The sequence below is a fragment of the Anabrus simplex genome, chromosome 1, assembly GCF_040414725.1.
Source record: "Anabrus simplex isolate iqAnaSimp1 chromosome 1, ASM4041472v1, whole genome shotgun sequence".
Taxonomy (NCBI): Eukaryota; Metazoa; Arthropoda; class Insecta; order Orthoptera; family Tettigoniidae; genus Anabrus; species Anabrus simplex.
Genome location: NC_090265.1, coordinates 1,734,260,903 through 1,734,276,512, shown reverse-complemented (window position 1 = coordinate 1,734,276,512; position 15,610 = coordinate 1,734,260,903).

Here is a 15,610-nt window from a genome sequence, read left to right as displayed (position 1 = left end):
ATAAATAATAATGATTTCTTATAACATAGTAGGATTAGATCATAGTTAAGTTTTAGATTAATTAAAACATTTAATTGCTACCTTAAGATATTAAACTGTAGATAATTTAGTGTATATTTAACTCTTCATGTAGGTGTATGTATGGTCGGACAGAATAGCAGGCTTCATAGCCTGAGTCCCGCCATATAAAACAAGACAATAAATAAATAAATAAATAAATAAAAATAATACGATTATGAATTCAGTTCTCATTTCTTAGGATAATTATCTAATTAAATAAAGTGAGGATCATTATTTTTTATAATTTGTGAGTGTTGATTTGTTTTAGTTTTACTCAGTCCTTAAGCTAGTTTGTAAGATAAGTAGTTAATTTGTTTACGTAGGTATTTGAATGCGATTTATGATGGAATTACAATGTTAATACTTGAAATAGGCGAACTCTTACACACTGCTACGTCTTCGGGTGGACTTGTCTCTTCATGAATTCACGTTAAGCGAATTTAAGTGAAAGATGTACAGATTTTTCACATGGAAAGAAATATCCTGAGAATATATGGAGATGCTGGGAATTATTTTGCAAACCGTTGCGACAGCGGGTGCAATATGAAAATGGGGATCACACTGTCATTCATCACTCTCACAGACGACACTGGCTATTAGGTAGATAAATATTCCTTGTCTTCTAGAGCGAAGCCGGGAGAACATGTCTCCAGGAAACACAAGTATATTATATATATCCCTTTTTATTTTACTTTCACTTTTTTCACGTCAGAAAATATACTGTACCTCAACGCTCAACAAATATGGATATACTCAACATCGAGTTCATTTGTATGACTGATCCTGCCGATGCGTTCAGATGATCTGATTAATCGTAATAAGTGGGGATATCGTCAAGTTGGTCTTATCAATGAACACTGCTCAATCCGTACGATTTTAACGTTAAGTGACCTCAGCTTAGCGGACTGACCGTATAGGAAATCATGTAAACTTTCTCCACTCCTTCTAATAATAATGACAATAATAATAATTGGGGTCCGGATGTTTATGACATGACATACATTTTCTTTAATTATGCAATTTTCACGGGTCATATAAAGTCATATTCTAGTTGTTGAAACTTTTTTGTCATTTACCGGTAATATTTAATATTACGATCACATTTCCCCGTGAATTTACATATTTTTGTCATATTTTTACCTTTCTTATTGCATTTTCGCATACCTGCTTGCATTCGTCTCAAGGACGGATTTTTCACATCTCCTCATTTTTGTCTGTAATTTCTTACAATTATCTTTCCTAGATATATATTTATGTGAACTAGGAGGGCAAGCTGTATAGAAAAAGACGAATGCGTAGAAAGTGACAGGAAGATGAGCCTAATTTGAACGCTAATGGCTTGACGTACTTCAAATATGCCGCATGTGAAGTTGAGCGGTCTTTTCCCCGTTACAAGTCAATGTTGCGTGGAAATAGAAGGTCGTTCCTATTTTAAAACTTTAAAACGTATGTAATTTACTATTGTAATTTCTTATGATCGCCTATCAAAATGTGACATTTATTTCATTCTGTACAGAGTCGAGAGTTACCTCTGGTTTGAGTAATTAAATAAATACAAAATAACGTATAATTCTCTAATGAAAATTAATACTATTACTTATTTATTACACTCTGCTAGATTTCAAAAGCATATTTTCAATATGATGTTAATTTGAACAGCGAAAAGATTTCGAAGTTTTCGAAAATTTGTGAACAAATTTTAAAGTAATATTTTAATAATTTTTAGGTCATAAATGCTTACATATTAATAAAACGTTTAGGTCATAAATACCCGGACCCTAGTAATAATAATAATAATAATAATAATAATAATAATAATAATAATAATAATAATAATAATAATAATAATGGCGTATTGCTTCCGAAGAGGCCTGGTGCAGATCTTTCGGGCAGACGCCGTATAAGCGACCTGCGCTTCTGTAAGGATGGGACTCTTCCTCCCTTCCTTCCTTCCTTCCTTCCTTTCTTTCTTTATTAATCCGTTTACCCTCCAGGTTGGTTTCTCCCTCGGACTCAGCAAGGGATCTCACCTCTACCACTTCAAGGGCAGTGTCCTGGAGCGTGAGATTTTGGGTCGGAGGGTACAACTGGGGAGGAAGACAAGTACCTCGCCCATGCAGTCTCATCTGCTATGCTGAAGAGGGGTTTTGTAGTGGGTTGGGAAGATCGGAGGGGATAAACAAGGCAGAGGGAAGGAAGCGGCCGTGGCCTTAGGTTAGGTACCATCCCGGCATTTGCCTGGAGGAGAAGTGGGGAAACCACGGATAACCACTTCCAGGATGGCTGAGGTGGAAATCGTCCCCCTCCCTTTACTCAATTGACCTCCCGAGGCTGAGTGGACCCCGATCCACCCCTCATACCACTTTTCAAATTTCGTGGCAGGGCCGGAAATCGACCCGGGCCTCCGGGGGTGGCAGCTAATCACACAAACCACCACACCATAGAGGCGGACAGGATGGGACTCCACCTATGATAAATTCGAATGCTGAAGACGACACATACCCTGCCCACGAGCCATTGGAATTAACCAATGAAGGTTATAATCCACCAACCGGCCGGGAATCGAACCCGGGACCCAGTGGGTCAAACGCCAGAACGCTAACACTTTAGACATGGAGTCGAACAATCCCTCTAATGTAACGGTTTGGGCTATTTGCGGCCGTCCTCGGAGGACTGATTCCATTCCCGCTACTGTCAGAAGTGAAAGGCTAGCAGGAGGGCTCGTATAGGGTTAACATCTTTGGTCGTGTACCACCTGGTTTCTAATGTCCGTTTTCTGTCCACTTGAGCATTAAGACAATACCCAAAGTTCATCATTCTTCTGTAACACGACATTTCAAAAGCTTTGATTTTGTTTCTTTAAGAGATAGTTAACGTCTATGTTTCACGTACATACAATGCCATGCCTCAGTCTTAAAAAAAATCTTTCTAATGTTTGAAGTGAGCAAATTTCTTTTCTTCAGAATGTTTCATATTTTTACACCAGGGCAATGCTGGGGCTGTGCCTTAATTAAGGCCACGGCTGCTTCCTTCCCACTCCTATCTCCTCGCTATCCATAAAACCTATCTGTGTCGGTGCGACGTAAAAGAAAACCCGTACTTGCCTTACTTGGCCTTACTTGCTTGAGCTATTCTGCGTCTTATGTCCTCCTTACTTCTACCATCGTGTTCTACTGTCCAAGTGTCTATATTAATCTACTTCCTTTAGGACTTAATTTGCTAGTGTAATATTTCTTGTATCACCTGACTTCGTTCGAATGCAATCCATTATTTTTTCTTTAGATTTATTTATTTTTATTTAGTACACACTATTCAAGTCTGTGCTCTGCAGACTCGGACAAAATAAAAATATCATCGGCAAATATCAAAGCTTTGAGTTCCTCTCCCTGGATTGTGATTCCCTTTCCAAATGCATCTTTGATTTCCTTTACAGCATGTTATATACAACCTCCGACAATAAAGTTCGGTGAATGAAGTCAGAACGGTATTTCCGGCAACGCTGGCGACACGCAACTCTGCACCTGCGTAGCAGCAGGTTTTGACCACCTGCTCCCAACGTTGTTCAGTTGAGCATCGTGTGTGTGCCGTGAAGTACCTGTTTGACACAGTGCGTGTTTAGTGCGTTTGTCCTGAACTGTGAACAGGAACATGAACGACCAAAAGATCAATGTACAGTTTTGTTTTAAGCTTGGCAAGACACTGATAGAAACGCATGCGATGCTGGTACGTGTTTATGAAGATCAAGCACTGTCCTTGAAGTGTGTGTACGAGTGGTTTGCCCATTTTCGAGGAGGGCGGGAAAGTGTTTCTGACAACCCCCGTAGCGGAAGACCGGCGACCGCCGTCAGCAACGAAAACGTTGAGAAGGTGAGGACATTAATCAAGAACGATAGGCGATTAACTGTGCGCATGTTAGCGGATGAACTGCAGATTAACCGTGAATCCGTGAGACAAATCGTTACCCAGAAGTTAGGGCAGAGGACAACGTGTTCTCGTCTCGTGCCACAGAAGCAGGCACGTTTAGAGGCTTCATAGGATTTTGTCGAAACGGCGGATGTGACACCAAATTTCTTGAACTGTATTGTCGCTGAGGATGAAACCTGGCATCTCAGGTACGACCCTGAAACGGAACGGCAAAAAGCATGCAGTGGCGTTCTCCGGGATCCCCTCGTCGGAGAAAGGTCAGAGACGAAAAGTCACGCATCAAACTCGTTTTGTAAGGAAAGGGATTTGGCGATATTCCTGACAACGAAACGCGACGAGGCTTTTGAACACCATCCCAAAAGGAGCCTCCTTGCAAAGTTTCCAGGACATGTATCGGCGATCTCAGCAATGCATAGTTATGGGATGGGACTATTTCGAAGGACAGTAAGGTCACTGTCGTGTATTGTTCATCTATGTTGATAGTGCAGGTCTATTCACCGAACTTTATTGTCACAGGTTGTATAATCAGTGGAAAGGAGAGGGGACAAACTGCAGTCTTGCCTCATTCCTTACTGGATTTCTGCTTCTTTTTCTTATCATTGCAGACTAATTTTTATACATATTTTAGATAATCTTTCCTCGTTATCTGACCCTGATCACCTTCATTATCTCAAATATCTTGGTACAGTCAGCATTATCGAATGGTATTCATATTAGGAATTGTCATCTTAATTATACAGTATATACGTTTTTACTATGGTTCACTTCTGTTAATTGCAAGTACGGATTTCTTTTATGAACGGTCAGTGTAGTGATCTTTAGGTCATAGGTCTCTGAATTCGATTCCCGGGAGCATTTCTGTATCTTACTCTAACGCTCTATGTTCTATTCCCGGTTCCTCCAAGTATTTTAATACTGGACTGAGCACTTGGACCGGCTCACCCAGCCTCGTGGGATCACCTAAGGAACTGCTTGATGCGAGAGGCATCTGATCCGGCCATGAAGCCAAATCAGTAGTTTGAAGGTGTCACGCTGATCAGGTGCACCCCAATATCTGTCTAGCAGTCATCTTGGCCCTTAATGTGCTATTCGTGCCACTGGTGCTTTTACTTATTCGTTTCTATTTTCAGGTAATGGAAGTGCCAAACAGACGTTCGTCGGTTTCCCTCAGTTTTAGTCAATTTTAATTAGTGAAGTAGACGGACCACCTCATATCTAGTATGGGTGCATTATCATCATATGAAATGGCGTCTGGCTTTTAGTGCTGGGAGTGTCCAAGGACATGTTTGGCTCGCCAGGTGCAGGACTTTTGATTTGACACCCGTAAGCGAAATGCGCGTCGTAATGAGGATGAAATAATGATGATAAAGACGACACATAGACCCAATCCCGGTTCCGGCGAAATTAACCAACGATGATTATAATTCCCGACCCTACCGGCAATCGAACCCGGGACCCTTGTGACCAAAGGCCAGCACGCTAACCATTTACTCATGGAGCCGGAGGAGATACGACAAAATGTCATAGAACCAAAGTTGTAGATCACTCCAAATTGAGGCACGATTGTATTATCCGCTTTGTGATATTACTTGCCGTTTTGCCACCAATTACCTCGAAACAAAGGTCTGCACTGCCATTAAAATTGCCCCAATATTTCGATTTTTTCGGGGCTAAAAAGGTAAATATTTGAACACCTTGGAATTTTTCCTTCGGTAACAGGCTAAAAGCTATAGTATTACAAAATGTCAATTTTCTAGTTCATCTGGAAGATTGTGTCCGTCATCTTGTTCCTTTTGGGGGCGGGGTTAAAAATTTGGACTTTCGGGAAACTGTTAATCCCATGAAAACTAATAGATCATGGCTTTGGAAAATGTACACCTCTGGGTGAAAAAATGCTTACACTTGCGTTCTTACGCTGAGCCCCTAATTTCAAAACCGGTAGTGGGTTTCATCCTTCCTCACTTCGATAGTATGTAGATCTACCTGTACAGTATGTAAATATCCTACTCTTCGTTGTCTTCGGAAACATTGGAACATAAAACAACATTATTTAAAGCAGCCTCAGACGCCCTAGATTTTCAATCACGTTCTCTCTGCGAGCTGAACCTGGACTGTTATCAGCATCGTTTCCCAAATATCTTCCTAAATCTAAGTACATTCAAGCCCACCTCACGTCCAGAAGCATTCTCAGACGTCCTAGACGTGGACTGCTGTTTTGAGGCTTTGAACGAAATTTTTTCAAGGGTAGCTTGTTTTATTAGTTGCCATAGTAGGTGGAATCAACTCTCAAAGCCTACTTACTGACTCTAAAATAGTTCCAGTTTACGGTATGTTAAGCGACTTAATCGGCGAAATCATACACTGCGAAAGAAAAAAGTGCACGAAAGAAATAGTGCATAGTATCACCGAAAGGAAAGTGGGCCAAGGTTTCGGGATTAGCATTCACGTACATACAGGGAAATTAAGTAAGAAACTAAGACAACTACGAAAGTTGACATTATTCGAAGATAGGATAATAATTGAGGACAGCCAGATAGGACAAATATGTAAATACCGTATGGATGTATTGGAAAAATGAAATTTCCCTCACTAAATTCTGATGATATGAGTAACGTGTTTAAGAAACCGGTAACAGAGGAGAAATTAAGGCGCAGGGATTGTTAGATAAGAAGATGACTTATGTTGTTATCACCTAAGCCTAAAGAGGCAAGGCAGAGGCAAAAAATTAAAGCAGAAAACAGAAGTACAAGAGAAATGCTGTAAAACTTATATATAGCAAATGTCAGAAAGCACACTACGGTGTGAAATAATGGGCTACACACCGCGGTACTGTAGAAATATTGAGTTACGCTTAATACTATTCGAAGACGAATGTAACCTCCAACGGTATTCCGCAAATATCCCTCAGAATGGCAGCTGGACGTCTCTTTCACCGTCTACCCAAAGAACAACCACGACTTTACGGGAATGATGACGAAAATTGTATCACGTTAATTCTCTGCTGGCAAGCAGCCGGAGATATTGCCATGGTAACCGTTAGGATTTTTTTATCGCTCTGCGAGGCTGCCCGTCAAGTGGTGGTGGTGGTGGTGATTACTGTTTTAAGAGGAAGTATAACTAGGCAACCATTCGCTATATAACACTAATCAGAGAGAAAAGTGGAAGGGATCCGACACTTCGAAAAATGAAGATATCGGCCAAAGAAAGATAAGGGCCACGAAGGGCGTGAACATGAAAGACTCCCTAGCCTTCGCAAACCTAATAGCGTCGGGGTCGGAAAAGAACAATAGTTGACCAAGGGAGGTCGGATAGGATAGATGAAAGTGAGGAGCCTGGCACATGTAAGCGGAAGCAATGCCAGGATTCAGCTAAGGGCTCCGTGGTCGCCACCCACGCTCCAAAGTTCACAGCACCTGAGGCCCTTTTTAGTCGCCTCTTACGACATGCAGGGGATGCCGTGAGTGTTATTCTACCAAACCCTCCCACAGGAGGCGAGGGTGTTCGTCACTCGACGTAGGGCATGAAACCCGTGAAATATGGTAATTTTCTCCGTTATGTGAAGAGAAAGCGTAATTGTGTACATAACAAAAGTTGTTAAAAATGAAGGGTCGTTTCTCATATACTGCAGTGCACGGATTTTGCAGCAAATCTGTAGTAAAAGAGAAAATTGAAAAAAAAGTGTCCTTGTCTTTCTAAGAAAACCAGTCAGTTCAGTTATTTTAAAATCTTTGATAAATGTACTCTAAATATGGAGTTTGGTCGAGATCTATACAGCCGTTTTGCCCTGATGGTGGAACAAACGGACAAACAGACACGAAAGCTAAAAACCACTCTTACACTCTTGAGTTGGCGTAAAACGGATAGATACCTGAAAAATTGGCAATAAACGAAATTACAGACAGCGGACCTCCTGCAATTTTATTCAAATAAATAGAGGGCAATTTGTTTGTTCGTCTCGAATGGGCTCAAAAACTACTGGACCGATTCTTGTAGTCAGTTTATTGTGGTGAAAAAGAACCAAGTAACTTAATAATTATTCACCTTCATTACCATAGGAGAGCAGCACCGACACTTACTTCCTCGAAAGAAAGTAGGTGAGTAAAATATATTTATCTCCGGTATTGAAACATCTTAATGCTGGGGCCGTTTGGTCGAGTCACGAGAAGTGTGTTAAGTTCCGTCCTTCTTGTATTAGACTTAATTCAAAGACGTGTGGAAGTAGAGTGTTACTCTGACAGCTGACGGTGTGGGGGTGGGAGCTGGAGCGATATATAAACTACCGGATGTTCATTAACTCTGAAACACGTTACACTTAAACAAACACGTCTACCTGCTCCTCTCGGAACTTCAGTTATTTCAAACACAAAAATTCGTGATCTGAACGTGCGAGAGAATTGGTGTTGTGGCCGCAGAACTCCATCATCTTTCCAAATTTTTAAATCAGGCTCTTTCCTTGTCCCATCGAACTCCCTTCTTCAAATCTTGTTCTCTAGCGAACGGGACGATATTGGATTTGCAAGACTTGCATAAGGAAGTATTTACCTCTCCGTCTTTAATTATCTTTTCTTTTCTATAAGAGATCTCTTCATTCTTGAGAAGTGTCCTAAACTTTCCCCTTGCTCCTTCTAATAACAGGGAAGGATGAAAATTCACTTGCTTTGCCTCGTAATCACTATTATTATTATTATTATTATTATTATTATTATTATTATTATTATTATTATTATTATTATTATTATTATTATTATTTCAGTCAGCTCTGGACCACGCTATTTCAACCATTTTTTGTCCTCAGCTTTACCACTCACCCAGTACTCCCGCATCCTTCTTCGGTGACTTTCCTCCCGTTTTCCGCTCCACGTCTTGCCTGTCTTCATTTTAGATGTTGTTCGAAAACTCGCTAGACCTTCAAGTTTCCTCTTTAAAGGGCCATGTTGTGACATGCCATCACGTAAGATCCAAAATTCCTGTACATCCTTTTCCACCTTAGCGAACCAGGCCCCCTTCATCTTCTTTATTCAGAAAGTTGGCAAAAATACGAATTTTTTTTTGTTTGCTACGGGCTTTACGTCGCACCGACACAGATAGGTCTTATGGCGACGATGGGATAGGAAAGGCCTAGGAGTTGGAAGGAAGTGGCCGTGGCCTTAATTAAGGCACAGCCCCAGCATTTGCCTGGTGTGAAAATAGGAAACCACGGAAAACCATCTTCAGGGCTGCCGATAGTGGGATTCGAACCTACTATCTCCCGGATGCAAGCTGACAGCCGCGCGCCTCTACGCGCACGGCCAACTCGCAAAAAAAAAAAAAAAAAAAAAAAAAAAAAAAAAAAAAAAAAAACAACGAATGAATCATCTTTATGGTGTTAGGCTTAAGTGACCATAGAAGGAAATCCTTCTTTTCCTAATAATGTCTGTTCTTTTCTCCATATGCAGATATAATTCATGATTGTGCCTTCTTATATATTCTCCATTCTCCTTTGCTGGTCCCAAGATCTCCGTTAAAATCTTCCTCTCCTTTCTTTGGCTTCTAGTTGTTCTGCCATACCTTTCTTATTCATTGAGCGGTATCATCATTATTATGTCCGACTCGTTGGTTGAATGGTCAGCATACTGGCCTCCGGTTCAGAGGGTTCCGGGTTCGATTCCCGGACGGGTCAAGGATTTTAACCTTCATTGGTTAATTCCAGTGGCCCGGGGGCTGGGTCTTTGTGCCGTCCCCAAAATTCCTGCAACTCACACACCACACAAAACACTATCCTCCACCACAATAACACGCAGGTACCTACGCATGGCAGATGCCGCCCACCCTCATCGGAGGGTCTGCCTTACAAGGGCTGCACTCGTCCAGAAATAGCCACACAAAATTATTATTATTATTATTATTATTATTATTATTATTATTATTATTATTATTATTATTATTAATTCTGGCTCCATGGCTGTATAGTAGCATGCTGGAATTTGGTCCAAGGGGTCCCAGGTTAGATTCCTGGTGAGGTCGGTGATTTTAACTTTCATTAGTTGGCTTGGGGCTGGGTGTTTGTGCCGTGTTCAGAATTAGAATTCATCTTAGGTAAGGCCCTATCCTCATAGACGCATAGGTCGTCTGTACGGCGTCAACTCGAAAGACTCGCCATAGGCTTCTCGGGAGGCCACGCACCATTAAAAAGAATATATTATAATTTTGATCATGAACTTAAAACGTTCCGTTTACTATTAATAATCTCATAAGAGAAGTCACAGTTTTGTCCTTAAGTTGTTCCTAATCGGCCGGGCTGCATTGCTCAGCTGAACCCAACTTGGCACGTTCGATCCTGGCTCAGTCTGGTATTATTTGAAGGTGCTCAAATACGCCAGTCTCGTGTCGGTAGATTTTCTGGCACGAAAAAGAACTCCTACGGGACGAAATTCCGCCACCTCGACGTCTCTGAATACCGTAAAACTAGTTAGTGGGACGACAAATCAATAACATCAATATATTGAAAAACGTCACTAAAAACAACTTTACCAGTCCGCCCAGCCGTCTGGGCCGATTTGCTTCAATCTTTTGTATTCTCTCCGGAATTACCTGCCGGTGAATCACCAGATATTGATAGGTCTCTAAGTTCTGTCAGCTTTGAGTAATCCTAAAATCAAATCACTAAATGACCAATCCAATCACATTGAGCTGAAAGCTATTTTTGAAGGAAGCGTGGTAAATGTTGTAGCAATTAGTGATTGTTGGATGAAGGACTCGGTCCCTCTGCACTCGGTAAATATAGAAGGATTTAATGCATATTTTCACAATAGACCGAAGCGCCGTGGATGAGGAGTAGCTCTATATTACAAAAACAATTTAACGGGGAAGATTATACAAACTTCGACATTATCTACTGACACCTTAACTGAATATATGTTTGTAGAACTATCTGTTGATAAGACTAAAGTACTAATTGGAGTTGTTTACAAACCACCAAAAGCAGGAAACTTCACTGACTTCGAAGAAAATTTTCTAAGACTCGTACCTACCTATGAACATGTACTCATATTTGGCGACTTTAACACAAACCTGTTAATAGACTCCGTTGAAGCAAATCGTTTACAGAACATATTTGCCTCTTGTAACATGTCAGTGTTGCCACTTAACCCCACACACCACGTGCGCACGGCTAACGGATCCTCACACACTCTAATAGATTTACTTATCACAAACAATCCTCAAAAAATACTAAAACACGGACAAACTTCTGTATCTGGTATATCATACCACGATCTCATGTATTTAGCTTATTCTTTGAAAGTTCCCAAAACAAAGCCAAAGTGGATAACCTATAGAGATATGAAAAAGTTAAATCCTCAACAATTGATTCAAGATGCTAATCTCTGCCCGTGGGACGAAATACTGCACTTGACTGACAATGACGAAAAAGTAAAGAGGTTTAACATATTATTGTTGGGATTGTATAACAAACACGTACCTAAACGTACTGCTAGGGTGACTCGCAAAGCTGCTCCATGGTTATCAAATGACATTAAGTCCGCAATGGCTGAACGAGATACACTACACAGATGTTACAAGCAGACATTATCAACTGAAAATTTTGAAAAGTACCGTGTGCTTAGAAATAAAGTTAAACAAATAATCAGAAACAAAAAATATGCGTACTTCCAACAATTAGCCAGTAACTTGAACACAAAAAGTACCTGGAAACAACTCAGATCCGTAGGTATTGGGAGGCAAACTACAACTCCAATACGCATGACATAAATCCAGATGAATTAAATGCCCACTTTACTAGAGAAATAGTTAATACCCACCCTCATATTATACAAACAACAATAAATTCTCTTCAGTCGACTAAATTACCACAACGGCCTTTGTTCAAATTTCGTAAAGTAAATGAAAACGATGTAAGAAGAAAACTAACATCAATCAAATCGCAAGCAATCGGAGTGGACGACATCCCGATATCCTTCGTCGTTACCTTGATAGATGTAGTACTGCCAATTTTAACCCACATATGTAACTCATGTCTTTCGGAAGGCTACTTCCCAACTGTTTGGAAGGATGCCTTAATTTTCCCAGTACCAAAAAATCTCTAGCAAATTCTCCATCTGACTATCGACCTGTCTGTATACTTTCTTCACTTTCGAAAGTCTTAGAAAAACTCATGCACGAACAACTGCTCCAATATTTGATGCACCATTCGTTACTTGATCACCTGCAATCTGGATTTAAAAAGGACATAGTACATCTACTGCTCCTCTAAAAGTTACGGATGACATAAGAAAAGCAATGGACGAACGTAAAATGACCGTGCTCATTCTCCTAGACTTCAGCAGTGCTTTTGACACTATCAGTACGGACATATTAATAGCGAAATTGCATTCCTTCCATCTTAGCCACGCTGCTCTCAAATTGTTCGCTTCCTACCTCCATAACCGACGACAGTGTGTTGTCATGAATGATAAGAGAACGGAGTGGAAGTACAAAGTTAATGGTGTGCCACAAGGTTCTATACTCGGCTCCCTGTTATTTATTTTATATTTGAATGACATCTCTTCTAAGTTGAAAAACTGCAACTACCATCTCTATGCCGACGACCTTCAAATTTACTGCCACACAAAAGTGAATGACATAAATGCAGCTATTGAAAATATGAACCGAATCTTAGAGCAGATCAGCTGTTATGCAGCTGAGAATTCTCTCTCCATCAACCCAACGAAAACACAAGCTATCATACTAGGGCAGAGAAAACTGCTTGCCCATCTACCAGTCTACAAATTCCAGTCATTCAACTAAATGGCGTTGCTATTCCATTCTGTAAATCAGTAAAAAGCCTTGGAGTCACTATAAATGAAACTTTAAACTGGGATGAGCATGTCATTAACGTATGCAGGAAAGTTCACTCATCACTTCATCCCCTTAAAATTCACCAGACCGTATTACCTCTCAACTTAAAAATAAAACTGGTTCAAACATCGATACTTCCAATTTTTAACTATTGTGATGTTGTGTTGCTGGATTCCACCAGTGAACAAAATAGGAAACTGCAGAGAGCTTTAAACTCCTGCATTAGATTTATTTTTTCATTGACTTTTGCCTCGCATGTATCCCCTTTTTATGCACAACTTTCTTGGTTAAAAGTAGAACAGCAGAGGAATCACCATGTATCAACCCTGATCTATCGACTCTTGACTGAAAATATACCTGAATATCTCTCCAGTAATTTCCGTTTTCTATCCTCCTTTCACGACCGTGACACGCGATCTGGGTCAACAATTGCAATACCTCCACATCATACATCTGCCTTCAGTAATTCTTTCCTTGTGTCGGGCGCTAGAATATGGAATGCTTTATCCCCTGAAATTAGAAATTGTTCCTTATTAATTACCTTCAAAAGACAGTCTAAATATTTCCTCTCGAATACGTAGGCTGTATCATGTAGTTATGTGTGAATGTGTGAGTGAATGTCTGGAGTAAATAGTTCCCAAACGTTTACATAAAATACTGTTATATTTTATGATTTCCACCTAGAGTAGTTAATATTGAATTTATTTTTCTAATTTTAGACTTAGGATGTAATCTTTTAGTTTTTTGCTAGGGGCTTTACGTCGCACCGACACAGATAGGTCTTATGGCGATGATGGGATAGGAAAGGCCTAGGAGTTGGAAGGAAGCGGCCTTGGCCTTAAGTAAGGTACAGCCCCAGCATTTGCCTGGTGTGAAAATGGGAAACCACGGAAAACCATCTTCAGGGCTGCCGATAGTGGGATTCGAACCTACTACTTCCCGGATCTTTTACTTTTAGACTATATTAAGTTATATTACTATTATATTATATACACTGTGTTAAGTTTGAATATTAAGTTTGGTTTCAGTATTAAGTCGCATAATGTGGTTAAGTGTAAGAGAGGGCCAAGAGCCCTAACTTCGCCACAAATAAAGACATCAATAATTAAATAAATAAATAAATAAATAAATAAATAAATAAATAAATAAATAAATAAATAAATAAATAAATAAATAAATAAATAAATAAATAAATACAGTAAATAAATAATGGTGGGCGAAGTCTTACCCTAGCCCGCAATACATTCTATACTTAACAGGTTGCTAAGCAATTAATGCTTTCTTCTTCTTTTCCCTTCTTTCCCATATTCCCTTCAGTTCTTCAAACTTAGTTGTTTTCTCTTCCGATCCTTCCAATATCCTTTCATCCTTTTACTACCTGGAAAGTTGGCCGTGCGCTTAGGGGAGCGCGGCTGTGAACTTGCATCCGGGAGATAGTGGGTTCGAAGCCCACTGTCGGCAGCCCCAAAGATGGTTTTCCGTAGTTTCCCATTTTCACACCAGGCATATGCTGGTGCTGTACCTTAATTAAGGCCACGGCCGATTTCTTCCCATTCCTAGCCCCTTCCTATCACATCGTCGCCATAAGACCTACCTGTGTCGGTGAGACGTAAAACAAATTGCATCCTTTCACTATGCCGTTTCTTTCTGTCCTCGGACCACTTCGCACCGGGCTTCTTGTTCAGTCTTCCTTGGAATCCTTCCATACTTACTACCCTCTTTCTGTCCTGCTCTGTGGCTAAACGGTTAGCGTGCTGGCCTTTGGTCACAGGGGTGCCGGATTCGATTCCCGGCAGGGTCGGGAATTTTTACTATGATTGGTTAATTTCGCTGACACGGGGACTGGGTGTATGTGTAGTCATCATGATATCATTCTCATCACGACGCGCAGGTCACGTACGGGAGTCAAATCAAAAGACCTGCATCTGGCAAGGTGAACTTATTCTCGGACACTCCCGGCACTAAAGGCCATACGCCATTTAATTTCATTAAACTCTTTCTAAAATTTTCTCTGTCCATAGTTTCTTCTTCGGTTATATTATTTCATTCTAAATCTTTGTTTACTTCTTGAATCCAGCTAGTTGTTGCCTTTTTGTCCCAAAGGTACTTAAAATCCTTTTTGTTAATCTGGAATAATCCATTCTGTAAATATGTCCGAGGAATTGCAATCTTCTATTTTTATGGTTTCTGTTACGTTTTTATGTTCCTGTGTTTTTCATAATTAGATCTTAATTTCCATACTTCTGTTGTTTTCACAGGGCCTTTGATTTTCCTCATGATTCTCCTTTCTAGTACCTCAAGTTTATGTAATGTATAGTTTAGTACCAGGCATTCACTTGCATTTCACCACTGTAGTGTAGTGCCTTATTTTTTTTTGCTAGTTGCTTTACGTCGCACCCACACAGATAGGTCTTACGGCGACGATGGGACAGGAAAGGGCTAGGAGTGGGAAGGAAGCGGCCGTGGCCTTAATTAAGGTACAGCCCCAGCATTTGCCTGGTGTGAAAATGGGAAACCACGGAAAACCATTTTCAGGGCTGCCGACAGTGGGATTCGAACCTACTATCTCCCGAATACTGGATACTGGCCGCATTTAAGTGACTGCAGCTATCGAGCTCGGTTTTAAGATTTTTTTTTTTGCTAGGGGCTTTACGTCGCACCGACACAGTTTAAGATATTTAGATAGACACTTGTTGTTGTAAAAAATTCTTAGTGATACCATATGCTCTTTCCATCTTGTATACCCTTTCTTCAGCTGCATATGTGTCTTAACCATTTTCTTGAATTATTT